The sequence below is a fragment of the Lipotes vexillifer genome, unplaced genomic scaffold (genome assembly GCF_000442215.2).
Source record: "Lipotes vexillifer unplaced genomic scaffold, Lipotes_vexillifer_v1.1 scaffold1524, whole genome shotgun sequence".
In the NCBI taxonomy this organism is placed as follows: domain Eukaryota; kingdom Metazoa; phylum Chordata; class Mammalia; order Artiodactyla; family Lipotidae; genus Lipotes; species Lipotes vexillifer.
In genome coordinates, this window is record NW_006773476.1 from 688355 (window position 1) to 709611 (window position 21257).

General features: G+C 43.2%; 1 protein-coding gene across 2 annotated transcripts in view; it reads right to left on the bottom strand.

Moving 5' to 3' along the window:
• Positions 1-21257, bottom strand: part of GRIA3 (glutamate ionotropic receptor AMPA type subunit 3) — a 282338-nt gene that overhangs the window by 162572 nt on the left and 98509 nt on the right. The window lies entirely within an intron of this gene.

The following is a 21257-nucleotide window of genomic DNA, read 5'->3' on the forward strand; positions in this document are numbered from 1 at the left end:
GCTGGCCAAGATGGAGGAAAAAGCCTGGACCTGTGGACTAGACGAAAGCTAATTGGCCCAAGAAGACATCAAAGCCATGGCCTTGTGGCTTCATTTAGCCACAAGATCTACCCAACTGAGTTAACTAGTTGCGAAGGACAAACAAGCATATGGCTATGACTGAATTTAGGAGTGCTTCAGCAAACTAGAATCTGGGAGGTTTACAGAGGGAGAGTCCTGAATCACTTAGAGTTACAATGCCTACCCTAGGCATGAACTGTTGGGGAACTGCACCGGCTAAAAATTTATTTGAGTAAAATAAATCTAATTAGGAGCCGTGTAGCTAGTCATTAAATGATTGGGTTAGTGGAGGGACTAGTCAACCACGCTCAGAAAGCTTCTGTGTTCATTTAGGCATAGTGCTCAGTGACAGAACATATCAAAATGGCTAAGTGAGTTCCTCTTGGCTGGGAATTTGATCCCACTGGCTAGTGTGCTAGGTCTTACATATCATTTGGAAGGAAAAGTGGAGTTTTAGAGTCCTGTGCAGATGAAAGTATTTATTAAACTCTCCGGAAGAGGTAAGTAACCAGCTTAGGAGGGCACTGGCAGTGGACAAGAGGGAAACACTTAATGATAAAACATTTCTTTAGCTGGGAGACTCCACCAGAGCCAGCAATGGGCCAGTCCAGCAAGACTCGTGCCCATGCAGCCACCAGGGAGTGTAGGTGTGGGACCGTTCTGGATCCTCAAGTAGGCCTACTTTTAAAACCATCTTAAATTTGCCAGCGTGTTTTAAAACACTGTTTGACAACCCCCTTAGGCCATAAAACATGTTTATATTTTGGATCAAACCACATCATCGTAATGCTCTGGAATCTTCTTAGGGGAACCTTCCCATCTGCAGTGTTTAGCTCTGGAAATATCAATGTAACGGAGCACCCCCTAAGCCGAATACAACTATTCTTTAAGGTTTATTTTGAGCAAAGAACACAATCAGCAGCAATGCTGAAGGGGAAAGGGTTTAGGAATTACTTTGGGAGAGGGAGAAACAAGGCGGTGAATTTCTCCAGCTAATGTTTGTTTTAACAACCCCAGGAGTTATACACCTTGTGCCTCAGAGGAGAAATGGACATGCTCTGTCCAGCATGGCATTGATGCGCTAACGACATCTGGTGCCTCCTCAAGGGCTACATTGCTCTCCACTGAGGAGCTAAATAGAGCAAAAGGCATATTTCCTATAACCTTAAAGCTATGGCAACTGCCCAGAACTTAGCTGGCCCCACTTGGATAGAAGATTGTTTTCTTCAGCGTGAAATAAATGGATTGTGCCTTTGATGATGGAGCTGTTTCTGTTGTCTTAACCACTGATGCAGATCACAGCATGAGTGATGTGGCAGTAGCAGCCATCCAGAGCCACTGTGAAAGTGGATGCTATGAATGGAGTGGCTGGACCCAAAATAAGTTTGGCCTGCACAATTGGCTGCAGGAAGCAGGGCAGGTGCCTGGGAAGGCTTATTCAAGTAACCCGGCTCCCAAGAAAAATAGTCTGTGCCAAGGTCCACATTTGCCACACCCTCTGCACAGCTCTGGTTACACTAAAGGATGTTTTTAGCCCCCATATAAAAGGATGCTATCGTTAACTGCTAAGAAGAGGGGTCACAATCTCTTTCTCCAAACAGCACAGTTGGGCGTAGCTCATTCAGAAGATGGTATATGTTCTTGCTACTTAAAGTGTGGCCCCTGGATGAGCATACTGATGATAGAAGATCCTAAAGATGCTGTACTGACACCTTTGCTGCTTAAAGTATGGTCCATGGATAGCAACACTGGTCATCACCAAGGCTCCTTGTTAAAGATGCAGACTCTCGGGCTTCCCTGGTGGCGCAGTGGTTGAGAGTCCGCCTGCCAATGCAGGGGACACGAGTTCGTGCCCCGGTCCGGGAAGATCCCACATGCCGCGGAGCGGCTGGGCCCGTGAGCCATGGCCGCTGAGCCTGTGCGTCCGGAGCCTGTGCTCCGCAACGGGAGAGGCCACAACAGTGAGAGGAAAATGCAGACTCTCAGGTCCCACGTCAGACTTAAATGAATCAGAATCTGCATTTTAACAAGGTTCCCAGGTGATTTGTAATCACATAACAATTTGAGAAGCACTAGTCTGGTCCTTATTATGTATCTGCTGAGAACCACACTTTAGACGGTTAGCACAGATGGGTGATTCAGGAGGGAGAGCCCAGGCTTCAGTAGAGGGAATGGATGGGAAGTGAAGAGTGTAGGGCTAGGAGGGGACAAGGGAATGAACTGACAAAGGTTGGACATTGACTCAACCTAGGCCCAGGACAAGCCTCTTGACAACATGCTGAGAAATTTATGTTGATGGCTCTGTGACATACTGAGTAGCAAGTCAGCGTTCTTATCTACTGGGCCTAGTAGGCTAGGGAAAATCCTAGCATTACTGGGCTGGAAGGAACTCTTTAGTACTCAGTCCAAATGGGCAGCCTAATCTCATCTGTGACTCTGTTGTCTTCCCTTTCCCATCAGCCTTGGTGGCTCACAAGGGCTGTAGCCTAAGAGTTCTTGGAAGGGACACTATAGAGCATAGTGGTTTCCCATACAGGTACGAAGGGCTGCATGTAGGACAGACCTCGGACTGAATCCCGCAGTAAGGAGGAACAAAAGATCCAGAGGACGGTACCCAGCCCTATTCGCCTAGGCAGCACGGAGGCTGTAGATACCTGATGGGAAACTCAGACGTGCTCAGAGGTGGGGAATGGGGCGTTAAAGCCACCAGAGGAAGTGCTGCAGTATTGTTAGCCCTCAGTTGTGTCTCTGTCCTATGTGAAATGCCGTGATTCAGTTCCAGTTTTCAAAATACTCCCGAAGTTTTGCCTCCAGTGGTTGTGGTCAAACAACAAATTCCATAAATCCCAGATCAAATCCTACCAACTTGAGCCATTCAGTTTTTGTTTTCCTTGAACCAACCGTAAAATCATGATGATACAAAGAGAAATGCTAGATCCTATTAGCATCCCCCACCCTTAGCCCGACCCCAATTTAGTCAGCAAGAGCTGTGGAGCTATGCAAAATTTGATAGCTGAGGGGATGTTTGATTAAAACTGATTTAAATCAATTGATTAAAATTCTGCAGGTGGTCCTCAAGGCCTCCCAAGGTTGCTTCAAGAGTGAAGGTGCTGTGAGGTCTTTGTCCTGACTTTGCCTTGGTGGTGGCTGCTGGGAGGTTAAAGGCTTGTAAACTATTTCCTGTCCCTAGAGCCTAACAGTCCCCTGTGCCATTTTAATTCGATCTTTTTGGATTGGAACAGAATGAACAAGCAGGGGAGGTTACTTATCCTAATTAGAAAAGAAGTAAAGTCATGGCCCTTCTAGGTCAGACACTTGGACAAATCTCCCCTGGCTCCAAGCTTGGGGCATTAGCTCGTCACTTGAATGCCAGAGGATACACACAGCATCCTCCCCAGTCTCCTGCCAGAGTCCCCAGAGCAAGACAGAGGAAATCTTTTCAGGCGATCGTGTGTGATAAGCCTGTGCCCCTGGGCCTGAGAGAGGGTTATCTGAAGGTGGTAGATATGTGGGCACAGCTGGATGGGTACATGTGTGTTGGTTCAACCCCAGGTTTCCCTTCTCTGTAGGGCCAAGCAAGCTCAATGTAGCTTGCTTGAAATGTGGTCATTTCAAAAGATATGCGTCTTTCCCCAAGCCTCTTGATATCCTGTGTTTAGCTGGCTCAGGATGTTGGTATCTTTCTGGAAGGTAAACTCCTCTGGTACTCTGGTGGTCCTCCTTAGGTCAGTGTATTGCTGTTGGATTTATTGATTCCCAGATGCAACACCTTCGTTTTCCTCCACTCTCCAAAAACCTTCTATTCTCGAAATAGATCAATCCTGCTCCCAATATAGAACTTGCTTTAGATGATGTACGTGAAAGTTCCTACCAGTGTCTGGCACATAGTAGGTCTCATTTAATGTTAGTTTACTCCCTTTCTTCCTACAGAGAAAAGTGTCTGGGACACAGCCACGATAGTCACTTGTTCTGCTCTCTGAGCCTTGTATTTGATGTATGATACCTGATCAATTTGTGATCTGGTGACAGAGGGAAGCATAAAGCCTTAGATAAAGTCAGAGAGTAGTGACTGTATAATATTAAAGATCAAACTGGCCAATTAGCCTGACATGCCCAACGGATATGTCTAGCATTTGCCTTTGAAATATTCACATACCCAAGGGATGAATAGAAAAAGAACTTAAACTCCATCTTTCAAAATAGGCCTCAGATTGTTGAATGATCAATCTGTGGATCTATTACAATTTGCCTTATTCATACAGACTATTCCAAGAACATCAATGACTCCTAACAAAATGATAGAATAAGTGGAGGTCTCGATAGACCGTTTAGTCTACCCAACCCTGCTTCCCCTGGCCTCCCAACTCCAGCCATCCTGTCTACCTGCTCTTTAAATTTACTCTTCTCGATCCAAGGGTGTGAATCCAAGGTGTGAATAGTACCAAATAATGAATACACTTCAATTGACTTGTATTTAATTTTAGAATCTTTTTTATACTTTGTAATTGAATATGTGTCTGCATGATAGTGGGAATTAATTTAAATATAAAGGCCTGGTGCTAGAGGAAATGGGAACCATCCCAGTTTCTTATAGTACTTATCACCTGTGCGTTTTGTACTCGCAACTATTTCCATGCTCGTCTCTCAGACTTTACAAGATACTCACCCACGTAGCATTGCCCTCTCTCAAATCTTCCCTAGTGCAGAGGGGGTGGCTGTCAGGTTTAAAAGGTAAATGGACAGTAAATAGAGGACGTTTGAGATTTGGGGGAAAACTGTAATTAAAAATGGATGCTATGGGACATCCCTGGTGGTGCAGTGGTTAAGAATCCACCTGCCAATGCAGGGGACACGGGTTCGACCCCTGGTCTGGGAAGATTCCCACATGCCGTGGAGTAACTAAGTCCATGTGCCACAACTACTGACTGAGCCTGCGAGCCACAACTACTGAAGCCCGTGCACCTAGAACCCGTGCTCCGCAACAAGAGAAACCACTGCAGTGAGAAGCCCTCACACTGCAATGAAGAGTAGCCCCACTCACCGCAACTAGAGAAAGCCTGCGCACAGCAACAAAGACCCAACGCGGCCAAAAATAAATAAATTAATTAATTTTAAAAAATGGGTGCTGATGGTCACACTCAAAAGCAGCATTGGTATTGTGGATAACCACTTCCTATAAGTGGGTGAGGATGACGCAGGAGACAAGTCCTCTGAAGTCTCGGTGTTTATTTTTGGTATGAGAAGTATCTTTTGGATCTGTGTAGAAAATCTATATGTGGGGGTATAGAACTTATACAGATAATACAGTACTCGCACAGTCATTTTTCTGATGTCTTGGTCTTGTTTATTTTTTGCTCTGTTTTGTTAGTTTCTAAGTCTTGGCATCACACTCTTCAGTAACTGGAACAAGTCACCCTCCAGTAGTCAGAATTGGCAGCAGAGTTTTACTTTGTGTTTGGGTGGGCGTGAGTTCAAAATTAGGTCATCGGGTATAAGCTTCACTTGAAAGAAACTTTTTCTTAGCCTCCTAGAAGCTTAAGTCCCAAGTTTGATGACTGTGGCACAGGCAAGCCTCCGAGAGCAAGCTTTTCTTGTGGGAGGAAGTATCCAGATGCTAGATTTATTTGGGGGGGAGGGCGAGTTATGTCCTCAGAAATATTTAATATTCTAGAACTTTCAAGTTTCTCTTTTTTGTCATTGAAGCTTTATACTATCACCATTTAGGGAAGCTTTATACTATCACCATTAGGGAAGCTTTATACTATCACCATTTGTCATTGAAGCTTTATACTATCACCATTGCATTCCAAACCTGCTGAAAGTTGGCAGAGAAAATTTTAAGAAGTTAAGGCATTTTTTTGTTAAGACTGCCACCAAATCGCAAGATTGCCTGTAGCATTATTGACAATAAGTAAAATCTTCTCTTTATTTATTTTATCTGATTTATTCCAAGACTCTCATCTTGCCTTTCAATTAATAATACAAACTTAATTTCAAATTAGCTCCAGGCCAGTATACCCTCTTGGAGACAGTTGCCAAACTTTATTTAGTTCTTATTTAATATTTCTATGCTTGTCAGATGGATTTCTGTTCTTACATGGGAGTCGGCCTCATCAGCCATCAAAGGGACTCTGATAGACTTCCACAGATGGGATCAGCAAAATCTCTGCCCTTAGTCAACTTAGGCTAACAGTCCTCCTGGGCCTCTGGTACTTCAAAGTCACTGAATGAGAGTGGGACCCTCGGAGGAACTATTTTCCTCTGAGGTAGGCCCTGCTAGAATTACACATAATGCCCAAAATATAGAGGCCATGCAAAAGATCATAGAGATGACATAAGCATGGAGCATCAGAATGGAAAGGGATCTTAGATATCATCTAATCTAAGCTTTTTATTTTACAGATGCACACACTAAGGGCCAGAGGGGAGTGTGGCATGCTCAGGGAATTGTAAAGGGAGGGGTAGGGGAGAGGTGCTTTCCACTAACCTGTATGGAATTTTCTGGGTACCTGAGCACTTGACAGAAAGTCCTTGTTGCTGTTATTGAAATGCTATCGAAATGTCTTGAATGCATGCAAGCCCACCCTTCTTCCTTAATAAATATAACCAAGTGAATATTGCAGAATCTTTCTTGGTGCCCAAGGATCTTGCAATATCTCAGGGTCATCATTCTGAACATAGATATTCATTGCCCAGGACTGGGGAAGTCAAACATAGAAGCAGTTGGCCAAATGTGTGCTGACCCTGGAGCAGCCCAAAGAAATTGTCACTTTTACTAAATCTCTGATATCACCTGCTCTTTTTTTTTTTTTTTTTTTTTTTTTTTTTTTTTTTTTAAATTTTTTTTTTTTTTTTAAATCATTTGTTTCTTTCCTAAAAGCTCTGGGCAGAAATTCTGGCGATTTGAAGGTTCTGACCCATCAGACTCTGACTGATCAGATTTTACTATCAACAAATATCTAAATGTTATTTTGGAACCTGAAATTAGGGCAGATACACGGTATACGTTCATTGGATTCTCCTTGGGCTTAGCACTAAAACTGAGGCCTTTGGGGTTATGGGAGATCCTCCCCACAGAAGTGCCTGGAGCAAGCCAGAATGCTCCTGGGGCATGGCAGCTGGAAGTTGGGGGAGAATGGTCAAGACTGTGGGGCTGAAGAGCCATGACTGCAAAGAGTGGCACGAAATCAGGACGGACCCTGCCTGAAATCAGCAATGCAAAGCACTGAGCGTAGCCAACTTCAGGTCAGGGGTGAGCGTAGCCAACTTCAAGGAAAGAGATGGCCCTTTTAACCACAGTGCCTTCCCAGATACACGTTTCCTTAAAATGTTTAAATAGTAAAGCATGTGACTCTCATAAGTGGAGGAACAGGCCATTCCCAGCAGATGTGCCACTGGATAAATTACACATTTTAATTCAACTTAATATCTTTTCCCATATTACAGCACATTGTCACCCAAACCATGATGACAAATACTCGTTGGAAGTGTCCTTTTATTTCTCCGGATTGTCCCTGACTAGGGAGAACTAAGCTTTCCTACCTGGACCAAAGCGCTTCTTTAAAAACGAGTGATTTTATGGCATGTTTGGTCGATCAAATGACAAACCTGGATCCTTCCCACTCCTGAGAAACTGTGCTTCCTGTGTGATTGGTCGGGAGCCTGGACACACCCTTTCTAGATCCCACAGCCTACTTTTCCATCAAGGTGCCACAGAGCATATCTGAAAAAAATCTAGATGCACTAAAATTAGTTGGATTTTAAAGAAATTCCACAGGAGTCCTTGAAATTAGAAGGAGACCCTTCAGAGGTGAGAAAATGGTGAAAGGATTGGCAGTAGAAATTTCAGGCTTGAAAACTGGAATTTGAAACAGTCCCTGGGCACCCAGGCCATAGGACAGAAATCCTATTGCAGGTATGTAATATTGGACACTTGTCCTTTTAGGTTTAGACAGAGGATGGAATCGCCAAGGGGAAAGCCACGACCTTTGAAATACCTACTTCCCCAGCCTTTCTCTGACCTTTTCAAAAGATTAAAGGTCCCAAGTGGAAACTTCTGGCTTATAGGAAAAGATGTCAGGAGGAAATTGAGGCCCCAGAGAGGAGCATGTTTTGGCCAAGGTCACCCAGCTTCTGAGTGCTCATTCCACCTCACTGGAGACCGAGGAGGAAAAAACTGGTGTGGGTGAAAGATGCTTTCAAAACTGTAAAGAATATACTGGGGTTGGAAAGAATTTAAATACCATCCAATCAGTTTTCCTTTACAGATACGGAAACCAAGGTCCAGAGAAGGATACTGATTGACTCAAGGTCACAGAGAAGAGAGCTTAGCCAAAATTTTAACATTGAATTCATCTTCTCTGGACAAGAACCTGGGTTAAGAAGAACCCAAATCTATTCTCTAGTCCAGTGACCTCTGACTCCATGGCTAAAATATGATTCCAAAGCATCCTGAACATTTTCAATCTGTCTTTTTAAAGGTTTGGTTTATAAAGAAACCCTGTTAATTACATAATGGGCTCATCAGGGCCCATTACCTTTATTCTGGGCCTTGGGTACAGCCTGTGCCCCTTACTCTTGTCAGCTATCTAGGAAGTCCCTGCCACGGGTCATGAAGTTATCCAGGTGGAAGGGTGTGAATTATTGGGTGAAGCCATACCCACTAGTCAAAAAACAAAAGAAGTTTTTATGAACTTTGTGGCAAATAGTGACATCTACTTGAAAACTTATATGAGGACATCACAACAAACATTTCCAGCTAATTGTCTAATTCTTGCATACGCCCAGCATCCACAGCAGGATTTGACTCCCAAGTCATTTCAGAAGTTTGGATTTACAATGGTTTTCCTCTCCCTCCAGGGGTACATTTAAAGGTATGTAACAGAATTACGAACGTGGGCTCTCTGGTCGCTCGAAGCAGTGTTCAAGTTCTAGCTCTACCACTTATAAGCTGTGGGACTTTGGAAAAGTTATTTAATTTTTCTGTGAATCAGTTTCCCCATTTATAAAATAAAAATAGTAATATCTGACATTTATTGGATAGTTACTATGTGCTGGGCGTTGTTCTAAGTGTTTCATACATATCCACTCCTTGAATCCTCATAGGTAGGTATCCTCTGAGGTAAGTGCTACTATTATTCCATTTTAAAGATAAGGAAATTAAGGCACAGAGGGTTTAAATATCTTGCCCATGATCACAGAGCTAGTAAATAGTAAAGGCAGGATTCAAACCCAGACCATCTGATTTCAGAGGTGGTGGCACTCAGCCACTACACTGTATCTAATTCACTGAGTTAAGGTAAGGATAAGTGGGATAATATATTAAAAAGTGAAACCTAGGGCTTTGACAAAGAGAGGCACTTGATAAACATTAGCTCTTGTTACCAGTTTTCCTTACTGCCTCAAATATTGATTGGTAACCTGTGAATAATTCCATTTCCAAAAAGCCTTCCCTAAATAACCCAACCCACCTGATCTTCCCTATGACTGCGTTATTGCAATATAAAGCTCATAATTGAGGACTAGATTACACATTGTCCTGAGTAAAAGCCATGTCTTTTCCTTCTTCTGTATTCTCAGTAGAGCCTAATAAACCCAGAGGGGCTCAAGAAGTGTTTGTGCACCAGAATATTCAGTGTGACTATTGGTGTGTGGTGACAGGACCAACAACTCTTCCCATAGCGCAGTGCTCCTCCAGCTTTCATGTACACGTGAATCACATCAGAATCTTGTGGATGTGGATTCTGATTCCATAGGTCTGTAGTGGAGTCTACATTTCTGACAAGCTCCCAGATGATGCTGAGGCTTCTGGTCTATGAACCACACTTGATAGTAGCAAGGCTATAGGGTACGGCACCTTTAGGGTCTTCTCCATAACTGCTATGTTTTGGTAGAGGCATGCTTGGATCCATCTAATAAACTAAGGCATATAAAGACTTACATATCACAATATAAGGTGAAATCAAGCATTTTATTCTCATGGAATAAACAATAATAGGGAAATCTGAGGCTGGTCATGAGCGGCCATTCATTTAACAAGCCCTCATTAAAAACCCTACTACGTGCAAAGTTTTGTGCACATAGTTACCATAGACCATATAAAGATGAGTTTAAGGCATAGGCTCTGTATTGCCATGTGGATTGTCAACTTTGGTAAAGGCTTCTTCTGGTTTCTGCTCCAGTGAACTAAGTGGACTTTGCATGTCCAAACTGAAATGTGGAAGAGTAGTGTAATTATTTATTTGTGTGCAGGAATCAGTAATGCCAATTAAGACCAGTTAAATGTCCTGATTGTACTTAACACTGTATTTTCCACTGTTTATTATTGGAGTAATTGTTTGTGTCAAAGTAACTTCTGAGGGAACATAGTGTAATTTTATCTCAAGTCCCACTTAGATGATCTGGATGTTTCAGCCTCTTGCATAGGAGCAGGAGACACGGGCTTTTAAATGGTATGTAGAGGTGGGTTGGGAGATGGGGAGGGTGCTGGTAACAGGACTGGGGAGATGAACCAGTTTGATTCATGAGCACAGGGTAAGGAGACCACATCCTAGATATTTATGTACATACCTTTCTGAAAGTAAATTAACCAGGGGCAGCACAGGCTATAGATAGCATAGTTCAGTAGTAAGAACATTGGACCAGAGGTCAGGAGACCTACAATCTAGTCTGTCCTCTATATTGATCTAGTGTGGGACCTTGGGTAAGTTGCCCTACGTCTCCAAGCCAGCAAAGTAGAGTTAATCATACCATTCTGAGTGGTCAGATCTGTTGCCAGGCAGAAGTGGCATAAAAAGTCAAGGGAGCATTAGCAATGATAGTGCATACATTTAAATCAAAATTTGTTCTTCAAACTTCCTACGTATATGATGGAAAGTCAAAGCCCATTCTCCATTTATTCCAAGATGTGAGTGGGAGAAATACTGTTTCACTTACAGGATACCTTTTATGCTAGAGAAGGAAGGGGTCTCTACCCACATATCATTTATCTCAGTGACACATTCCAACACTTTTAAGGATGGAGATGGAAAAGAGGTTTAGGAGATTGGACCCTCTCTCAAGTTTCTACCAAATATGTCCCTGATCAGAAAAAAACAAAAGGCAATATGAGCCTTATGTGTGCCTGTGTGTGACTTGCCTCTTATGTCTAAAAATTGGAATGTGCCAAAAACCCAATCAGCACTAACAAATGTTTCTGATCAATCTACTCCTTAGCCAACTTGGGTTTTACTGGAATAATTGTTTCCTTTCTTTTTTAAATTAATTAATTAATTAATTTTTGGCTGTGTTGGGTCTTCGTTGCTGTGTGTGGGCTCTCTCTAGTTGCGGTGAGCGGGGGCTACTCTTTGTTGCAGTGTGCAGGCTTCTCGTTGTGGTGGCTCGTCTTTGTTGTGGAGCACGGGCTCTACGTGTGCAGGCTTCAGTAGTTGTGGCACATGGGCTCAGTAGTGTGGCTTGCAGGCTCTAGAGCGCAGGCTCAGTAGTCGTGGTGCATGGACTTAGTTACTCCGCGGCATGTGGGATCTTCCCCGACCAGGGCTCGAACCCATGTCCCCTGCATTGGCAGGTGTATTCTTAACAACTGCGTCACCAGGGAAGCCCTTGTTTCCTTTCCTAAAGGTCCTAATTCTGACTCAGTGGGCGTCTGGCTCCAGCTTAAATCATAATGTACTTTGAAATTGTGCTCCTCTTGTGGGGTGACCATAACTCAGAACCCTTCCTGGGTATGCTATTTAAATATCCAACGCAGCATCCTGCGTTATAAAGAATCCCTCCATGCCATTTGTTATGATAGGCGCTGTGAGGCACGACTCTGATTCTGGGGACTCAAGTGTATAGTAAATCCGACTACACTCTGCTGGCAGTGCACATAATTATAAAATATGCAGAATGCTTCTGATTAACTAGTCTCATGGAGAAGATCTACCGTGTCATGAAGGATATATTTTGGAAGAGAGCTACAAACAGTGATTGATTTTTTAAAATTCACGTCTCTCCTATCCTTTTAATCATCCAACCTCTAAGAACGAGCAAACATTTATAGACATTTAATGAATGGGAAGCAAGGCCCGTTCGCAAAGGCTGATAAAAATTATTGTTTGCCTCTTAAGTGAAGATTAAGTTCCAGTTTTGTTTTTAATATGAAATTATTTAACATAGCATTTCTATGGTGTCTATGCAGAAATAGAGACCAAAATATAAATCAGCTGGAAATTACCAAGGGTGCCTCCTACTAGTTATAAAAACAATGAAAGCCATTCATAATCTTTAACCGTTTGAATCCCAATTGGATAGGCTATCATTCTTTGGCCAATATTTATTCCCAGGAGACAGGCTTTCATGTACGTTAAAAATAAAACAAGAAAATCACCAAAACCATAAACACAATTCCTTCTGCAGTGAAGCTACAGCAATCAATTGTATGTGAGATCCTTGCAGAAGAAGGAATGCTCATAGGGATTGACCGAAAGCCCTAAGGTTGATGCCAGACTCCATTGTAGTGAGAGGCTGCAGGCATATAAGAACAGAGATAGGCTTTGCTCGGTGGATGCTGGCTCATGAACCTTGTGATGGTGCTTCCCAGGGTGTGATGCTACTGGTCTCCTGTTCCAGGAAATACTCCAGGCCATAGCTACAGAGATACATGCCTTCATCATGGCTTCTTCCCTCTCCCAAAGGGAGCCTCTTTGGGCACAGGAAACGCTAGAGCTAACTTCTATTAGTGCTAAGGGACTCCTCACTGGAGACTCAAGGCTGCAAGGCATCAGAAATAACAGTTTCCCAAGATTAAGGAGCCTCCAAACACATGCTCACCCGTGTAGCAGGTGATTTCTTGGAAATATGAAAGGGTGTCTATAACTTTATCAGGTTACTCATTAAAAGGACACCGCAGGGCTTCCCTGGTGGCGCAGTGGTTGGGGGTCCGCCTGCCGATGCAGGGGAAGCGGGTTCGTGCCCCGGTCCGGGAAGATCCCACGTGCCGCGGAGCGGCTGGGCCCGTGAGCCATGGCCGCTGAGCCTGCGCGTCCGGAGCCTGTGCTCCGCAACGGGAGAGGCCGCAGCAGTGAGAGGCCCGCGTACCGCAAAAAAAAAAAAAAAAAAAAAAAAGGACACTTGCAATTCAGCTGCCCTCAGTTTCTGCTATTCACTCTTGACTGGTGACATTCTCTTCTTCTATTTGTCCACCAAAGGCTGGTATAGTTGTTACGAGCAGAGTCTGGAGTCAGTCTGGAGTCAGTTTATCTCCCAGCTCTGCTACCTATTAGCTGCCTGACTCTGGGTCAGTTATTTAACTTCTCCGTGCTCCAGCTTCTTCATTTTCAAAACAGGGATAATAATAACAGTACTTAAACGCACTGGGTTGTCAGGATTACATACAACAATGTCTGTAAAGCGCTTAAGCCAGTGTCTTCTCCATGTTGAAAACAGCCAATAGATGTTGGTGTTTTAAAATAATTAGTAAAGACTCTTTGGATACAAGGGACAGAAACCTGACTTAAAACGACTTTTTTAAAAAAGGGCATTATTGGTTTAAGTAACCGAAAAGTCTAGAGATCAAATGACACCAGGACTCAGTCTCTTTCTTCGTTGCTTGTCTTTTGCTTTACAGACATCAAATTTGGACTTCAACTCTCTGTGCCTCCATCTCAGTCTGTAAAATGGGGTGATAATAATAATAAATCTACTTCATAAGATCAGTGAGAATTAAATGAGTTAATGCATGTGAGGTGCTCCCAACAGCACTTGGTACAGAGCAGGCCTTACATAGGTGTTAACTATTATTAGTGTCACTGTTAGTATTATTTCAATATCCAACGTCCTTTCTTTCTGTCTTCCCTTTACCTCTTGGCATCCCTTCGCCCTTTTGCTTCTGCCCTCAACTGCTTCTTTTATTCTCCTCCCTATGTCCCTTCCCTACCTGTTCTATCTATCCTGCTCCCCGAGTTATTATCACCCTCTCCACCCACAGATTGCAGTGCCTCTATCCACGGAGACGCTACGTTGAGTGGGATTTCACACCAGGCATGGGCAAGCAAAAGCACGGGGGATGCACTGGGTGGCACAGAGGAGGAATGAACGCTTTTATTTATTCCACTGGGGTTCTGCCCTTCCATCAGCCATATCCCCCCCCCTCAAATTTCTTCATGCAATCTATTAGATACTTTCTGTAAGTAAAGTAAGACACTGCGCTGGCTGCTTTGCTACACTCTGCTTCACCTAAGAAATGGCCTAAAGACCCCAGTATGGACATACTTCTCTGATTTAATCAGAAAATTTGCATCATGACTGTCTACTCATTCCAGGGCCCTGCCACTCTCCTGCACCTCTCTCAGCACCCTCTCTCCCCAGGAGTCCCATGGCCACCCGCTCTTCGTGCCTGTCCTAGACTTCCTCCTAACGCCTCACTGAGTTCTGCCTGGGCCCTAACTTACAAACCATCTCTTTCCTGTTCCTCAAAAAAAAAAAGTGCCCATTTTATGTGCCTTAACCTTGGAGCCCTGGTCTCATCTGGGTGACAATGGGCCAACCAGATAAACTCATCCCAGGTAACATGTTATCCTTACCTGAAAATGGAATGCACCTGTCACCAGAAGGCCCTTAAGAAGCAACATTAATGGGACTTTCACCTCGATAGACCGTGGCAAATGAAATCTGTGGGCAAGAAGTTCCTTGTCAAATCACATCCCGTAGGTAGTTTTGCCAACCTGCAGGAAGGTTGATTTTGTAGAGTTGATGCAATGTGATACTACTGGGCTCTCCCAGACTTCCCCAAAGTCCTTTTCCACTCTGCCTTTACTAAAAACAAATGCTACTGAGCTTGGGTTTCAAACTGCAGGGATCAGCTGGTTGGCTCCTTCCTCATCAAAGCAGCAAAGATCCTTTCTTTCCTGAGAGCCATTTATTCATCTTTCCTGGGGGAGAGAATGCCCAGGAACAGACCCTTAATTGAAATCATTCTAGAGCCTCTTAATCACTTTGCCTTTGCTTTTTTTTGAGGGGCAGAGGTCTTCAAAGCTCGTTTTCAGGTTACAAGAAGTCTTTTGTACTGACCAGTCAACAAGTAGGATGAAATTGGAGGCTGTGTGGGTAAAGGTAGGGAGGCGAGCTGGCACCTAAGGTGCCTGTTCCATTGTACTGCTGTCCGTAGCTGGAACCTATTCTGCAGTCCATCTTCAAAAGCAATTTGCAGTATACCCAGGCACAAATCCAATTAAAGAGCAGAAAGAGATTTGCATGCATAAAATAACTCCCACACACAGCTTTATAAAATGACCCTGATAGCTAAAATTCAAAGGTCTTTCTTTGTGAAGGTCCATATCTAGAGCGGGTTAGCTGATGTTTGAGTGTCTGCCCCGAAGTATCTGAAAGATTAGATGAAATGACATTCTCAAAGCTCAGCGTAGCTTGGTGGCTAGGAACAAAATAAAACTTGACACATAGCTAGATGTTCATTTTAGTAATTCACCCCTGTGAAGAAAATATTCATTCTTTGAATTCTGGATAGCCTGAGGCAAAAGCCAGATGTCAAAGCACATGGCACAGTGTCTGGCACCTCATAGGTGCCCAGTGAGTATTGGTTGAACTGAATGAGAGTAGCCAAAGCTCTCCTTTGGTCTTTGGCAGGCACTGTTTGTTGTCTACCCAAGATCAATTTCCCTCTTCTTTGCTAGCATAATCCTGGTTTTGTTTAATGTGGCAATGTGCCCAGCTAAAGACTCCCATTCCCAGTCTCCCTTGCAACTGGTGTTGGGTAGGTGGGGCACGTAACATAGTTCTAGCCAAGAACATTTAAATGGAAGTCTATTGGGGGCTTCTGGCAAAGATTTTGTTTTCCTGATGAAAGGTAATAGATGTGGTGGTACTGCTCTTTCCTCATCTTCCTGCCTCTTTGGAGCTCTGATGTCACAGCCATCTTGTGACCATGAGGTAACAATCACGAAGGTTAAAGCCAGTGTGCTAAGGATGGTGAAGCAGAAGGGGAAGCTTAGGTCTCCGATGGCATTCTTGAGCTATAGAACTGATGCCTGCAGCTACCTACTTGGAGGCCTCTGTTATATATTTTTTAAATCCCTATTTGTTTAAACCGCTGATAGGGTTTTGTCACTTGCAGCCTAATATGATCCTAATAGCTCTACTGGGGTTGGTCAAAAAGTTCATTCAGGTTTTTCCGTAGGATGTTAAGGAAAAACCCGAATGAGCTTTATGGCCAAGCCCAACGTATCTCCCCTACTCCTTGGCTTCCAGGACCTTAAAGTTAGTTCCTGGCTATTCAGTGTGCCTCACTAGGGCATTTCACCCAGGTCAGCCTGCTATCCCAGTGTGCCCAGCTTCAGGCCTTTCCTGACCTCTATCCACTACCACCAATAAAACTAAAACATGTTCTGTGTCCTATTTCCTCAGGGCCTTGAGAAGTGATAGAATCAAATAAATGCCTGTGTGTTAAAGCTTTAACTTATAGTTCTCCAATGTGTTAGCCTCAAAGGGTGGCTCCTTCTCTTCCAACAATTGGGTTTTGATAGTTGTTGCAGGGACATCAAAGGACACATTTGGGGCCAGAGAAAGACTTTGGGTGTCCATCGAGCCCATGTTGGAAATGGTCGCCTTCAAAAGATCTGGCTCCATATGGAACAATTGTGGGGATGACTCTTTATTCCTTTCACAGATTTTACTTAGTTGTCAATAACATTTGCATGATTCTGAAAAGTAATGCAAAAAAGAGCACTGGATATGATTCTCTACAGAATTGTAAAGTTACTGTGCTGTATAAATTGAGAACATGATTATGATGTCTAATGCAAATACATTTTCCCAAACATTCACTCTCTTTCACACACACACACACACACACACACACACACACACACACACACACACACACACACACACACACACCCCTTGAGGAGAGGGAGCAAGAGAAACAGAATTTAGAAACTTGTTAAAGCTGAGCATTGATGAATTGCTTGTGGCGGGACGCCCTCCCATACAAAGGACTCACTTGTTTGGTTCTATGTCTCTGTGTCCTAGCAACCTATGCCCCCAGTGGTGTTATCTGACCTTCATTAGTTAATCCACTGTGTGTGGATCTGTATTGAGAAAACCATAATGAAAAAAACACAAATTATACAGTGACTAGCCCAGGAGACACAAAAGATATACTTGCTCTAACTTGACAATGAACCAAAAAGTAAAAACACTGGCAGGCTTATAGCTGCCAAAGCAAATGAAAGGACTGCATTTCACCCCCAAACTTCCAAGTCTTCCCCGTTCTAGAAAGATAGAAAGAGGAACATGCCAAGTTCCAACATATCAATGAACTGACGATATTTTAGTGCGATAGGAGAGTTCCAACCCTTGTGTCTGACTGCCTTTCTAATCAACGTTGCTCTCAGTTATTTTCCTCCCCACTTTCCTCTCTCTCTCTCTCTCTCTCTCTCTCGCTCGCTCGCTCTCGCTCTCGCTCTCGCTCTCGCTCTCTTTTTCTCTCGTATCTTATTGCATCATTTCAATATAAGCTATGGCATTTCTCAGAACATTAAAAAGACTAAAGTCACTATGGAATATAAATGGCTTTGAAACAGCTCCAGAATGTGTCATAAAGAAGCAGGAGGGAGAAAAATTTAAAGCGAGAGAGGTATAAACATAAAATAAAAGCATCTTTAAAAAATAGAAGAATCTTTTCTTCATTCAGTGGAATTTGTCAGGGACTTAGGTGTGTGTGCTTTAGCTACCTGAGAAATGCCCCAGGCAAATGGATTCATATCGGTTTGGGGGGCGGGTTCTGTGGAAAGGTGAAGGAGGGAGGGGCTGGTGTCTCTCCCCATCTCACGTGGTTTCTTATGGGACATGTAGGTCCAGGAAAGGCGTAGTGGTGGTCAGTTCAGAGAAGTGAGACTTCCTTAGGGTCTTTGTCCAAACCTAATATTGGGTAAATCCTTTTCCTAGGGCTTCGCCAACTTTCGTGTACATCAGAAATGCCGATGACCTGGGGCACATAAGGCCCCACGTCCCCAGGTCTTACCTTGGTCTGCAGTGGGTCCTATAATTTCCATTCTTAATAAATACCCCTGGCAATTCTGCCACTGTTGATTTGGGGATCAGACTTTGAGAAGCACTGCCTTATCCAGTGGGGAGATAGATGATTCTCTCTGCCACCTCCTTCTGGACTCCAAAGCAGAGGCCTTTTGTATTTCTTGATAAAACAGGCCGTGAAGGAAGCAAATGCTTCCATCTGAAATGGTGCCAGCCAATGCATTTGCAGTAAGAAAATGGGATTGTTTTTCCGGGGTCAGGGAGATTTCTTTCTGTGACTGAGGTGTGTGGACGCGTGGCCCTGTGTTGGTAGGTGAAGGAACAGATGAAGAGGGCACCAGGGAGGCAATAGTACACCACAGAGAATTTTGTTTTCTTGTGTTCTATTTTTCTTTCATTCACAGATATATTCTGAAATATCTCTTTTAAACCCTAAGACAACCATAAGATTTAAAAGGATGCCTAGGCTAATGGTTCCCAGAGTGTGATCCTTGGACTAGAAGCATCAGCCGCACCTGGGAACTTGTTCAAAATGCAGATTCCTGGGAATTCCCTGGCTGTCCGGTGGTTAGGACTTCACGCTTTCACTGCCGAGGGCCCAGGTTCGATTCCTGGCTGGGGAACTAAGATCCCATAAGCCACGTGGTGCGGCAAAAAAAGCGCAGATTCTTGGTCTCTACTTCTAAACCTATTTAAGCAGAAACTCTAGGGCTAGGGACCAGTAATTGGTGTTTTAACAAGCCGTTCAGATGATTCTGATGCTTGTTAGAGTTCGACAGCCATTGACTTAGCAACAAACTACCTTGTAAACTCTCCAAGGCCAGTAGAAGTCCTGTGTGTGTTGTGTGTCCCCATTCCCGCTCCACCTCCAACAAAGGATGTGGTGCTGATCATAGAGTATGATCATGAAACTGTTGCTCTAAGCAGCTGTCATTCTCTAGGGTCTTACTTCCTTCACTGTCAGTAATAAAATTAAAATTATATTAGTTGATCTTGAATAATAATCTTATGAGGTTGATAGGGCAGACAATTTTACAAATTGATCAATCAATCAATTGATATAGCCTCTTAATTTCGAGTCTCATCCCTGGAAATTCTGATTCAGTATGTTTGGGATGGAGCTGGGAAAGCTGTATTTGTAACAAGCTCCCAGGGCATCCTGAGGAAAAGTGAGCTTTGGTGAGCGCCATAGGGGAAAGGTATGTGCAGCTGGGGTTGGGGTACCATGACGACCTAGCTGAATCTCAGGACGCACGCTGTAAAATGGGACCATGATACCTGCTCTACCAACTTCCTAAGATTACTATAAAGATCAGTGGAGATGATTTATTTTTATTACTCAAAGGACACACAAAGAATCTCAGATGATACATTCTCCTTTCTTTTCAAATATTAGCATTTTTTTTTCGCCACTCAGAGGTCAAGCACTGTATCTTTGGAGACATCAAAACCTTTCCAAAGAAAATGTATCCCCACAGACAGTGATACTACAGACAAGTAAAGTGTCCTCCCCAGGAGGATGCAAATAGTATTTAGTATGCCAAGATCATATTATGCAAAATAAATAGCTCTCAACTGGGATGCTTAAGGACACTATTATCATGGCAACTGTTATTATCTTAGCTATGACTTTCACCTAAGCTATTCTGAGTGCTACAAAAGTTGAGCACACATTCAGATATTTCTCCAACTGTGGTGAGATTAGCTGAGCCCTGTGTGGCCTGATTGGGAGGAAGTCAATACAAATATAGTGAAAGTATAATTAAAATGGGTATCACAGTGTGATGAGCTGACAGGAGCACTTGAATGAGACTTCAGATGCTTGATATATTAATCTTAGCTTTGGACAAGCCCCAGAGCCTTTCTAGGCCTCAGTTGATAAAATGAGGAGTCTGCTTCCTAAGAGTGTAATGGGGATCAAGTGTGATCCAGGCATGAAAGTCTGTGGAAAAGGTGAAAGTATTGTTAGATTAATTTTGCTTAACCAGAACCTTCAATTAACAGGATTTTCCTCTTCCTATGCCCTTGATTTAAAAGAGGCAATAGATAATGAACCTTTGAAATTGGAGAGTTCATCAAAGCTATGTCCTGACCTCAGTCTGTGTTGTCGCTGTATCTATCTTCATTTCTCCTCCTGGACATTGAGAACAGATGTACAAAATGATAACCCCAAAGCCCTGCAAGAACCTCAGATACCAAAGAAAGATTCAATAATATCTTTAAGGCAGGGACACGAAAGCAGACATTTCAGAAAATTTGCCGAAAGTAGACCAAACTAAATGGATTGTTTCAACATACTTTTAATTTCAGCCAGTTTATCAGAAGATTCTGTTAATTAGAACAGTCCATTCCCCTAGAATTTTGATTAACTAATCCTCAGCTGCCTTATTTTTAATAAAAATATAAGTGTATTTAATTTGGCTTTCTGCCATAGAAATGGTTTGATAGCCAAACCCTGAAGCACCACAAAAAAAAGATGAAATGTTTTTGCACAGTTTAGGGGCAACAGCTGAACAAGAAATAAGGTGAGAATATAGTGGACAGAAGAAACATCTGCAGGATCTGTTTTGGTTTTCGTGTCCAAAACCTTGGGGTGTCTTTTTGAGACTGACTCAGGAGTGTGGCTATGACTGGTGATCCAGGCAGTGGTGATTGGTTTGCCCTGGGAGCCCTTTTCGGAGCTATGACGTTTGTGAAGTGAGAGCTACTGATCCCCATTTGATTCTTTTCCTCTGGTTGTAAGACGGAATTACAAACACCCAGAATCCTGCAAATTGTGTCTTATGCAGTTGGGAATGGGGTTCCTTGATTCATCAAATATTCTAGTCTAACAGAATGCTTCCCTAGTCTTCCTTTAGGAATTTCTGATTTTTAAAGTGTGAATATAAGGCAAAATATCATTAATAATATTGCATCGGGTTGAGTGAGTGTAATTTTATCTTTCTTTGGTAATTTAAGTAAGTACTTCAAGGCCTTGAAGGATTCCTGAGCCATGAGGCGGAATGTCAGGTTTCCATGTGTTGTTGATATGAAGAAGGGGCTGGCTAACACAGAGGGCTCTGGGGGGTTACAGTGCTGGGAAATAAGTGTTTGCTGTGCTATTCTACTGGGGCACAACAGGATGTTATCTGAATTAGTTAGAATATTCCCCTCCATTTCTCTTTCCC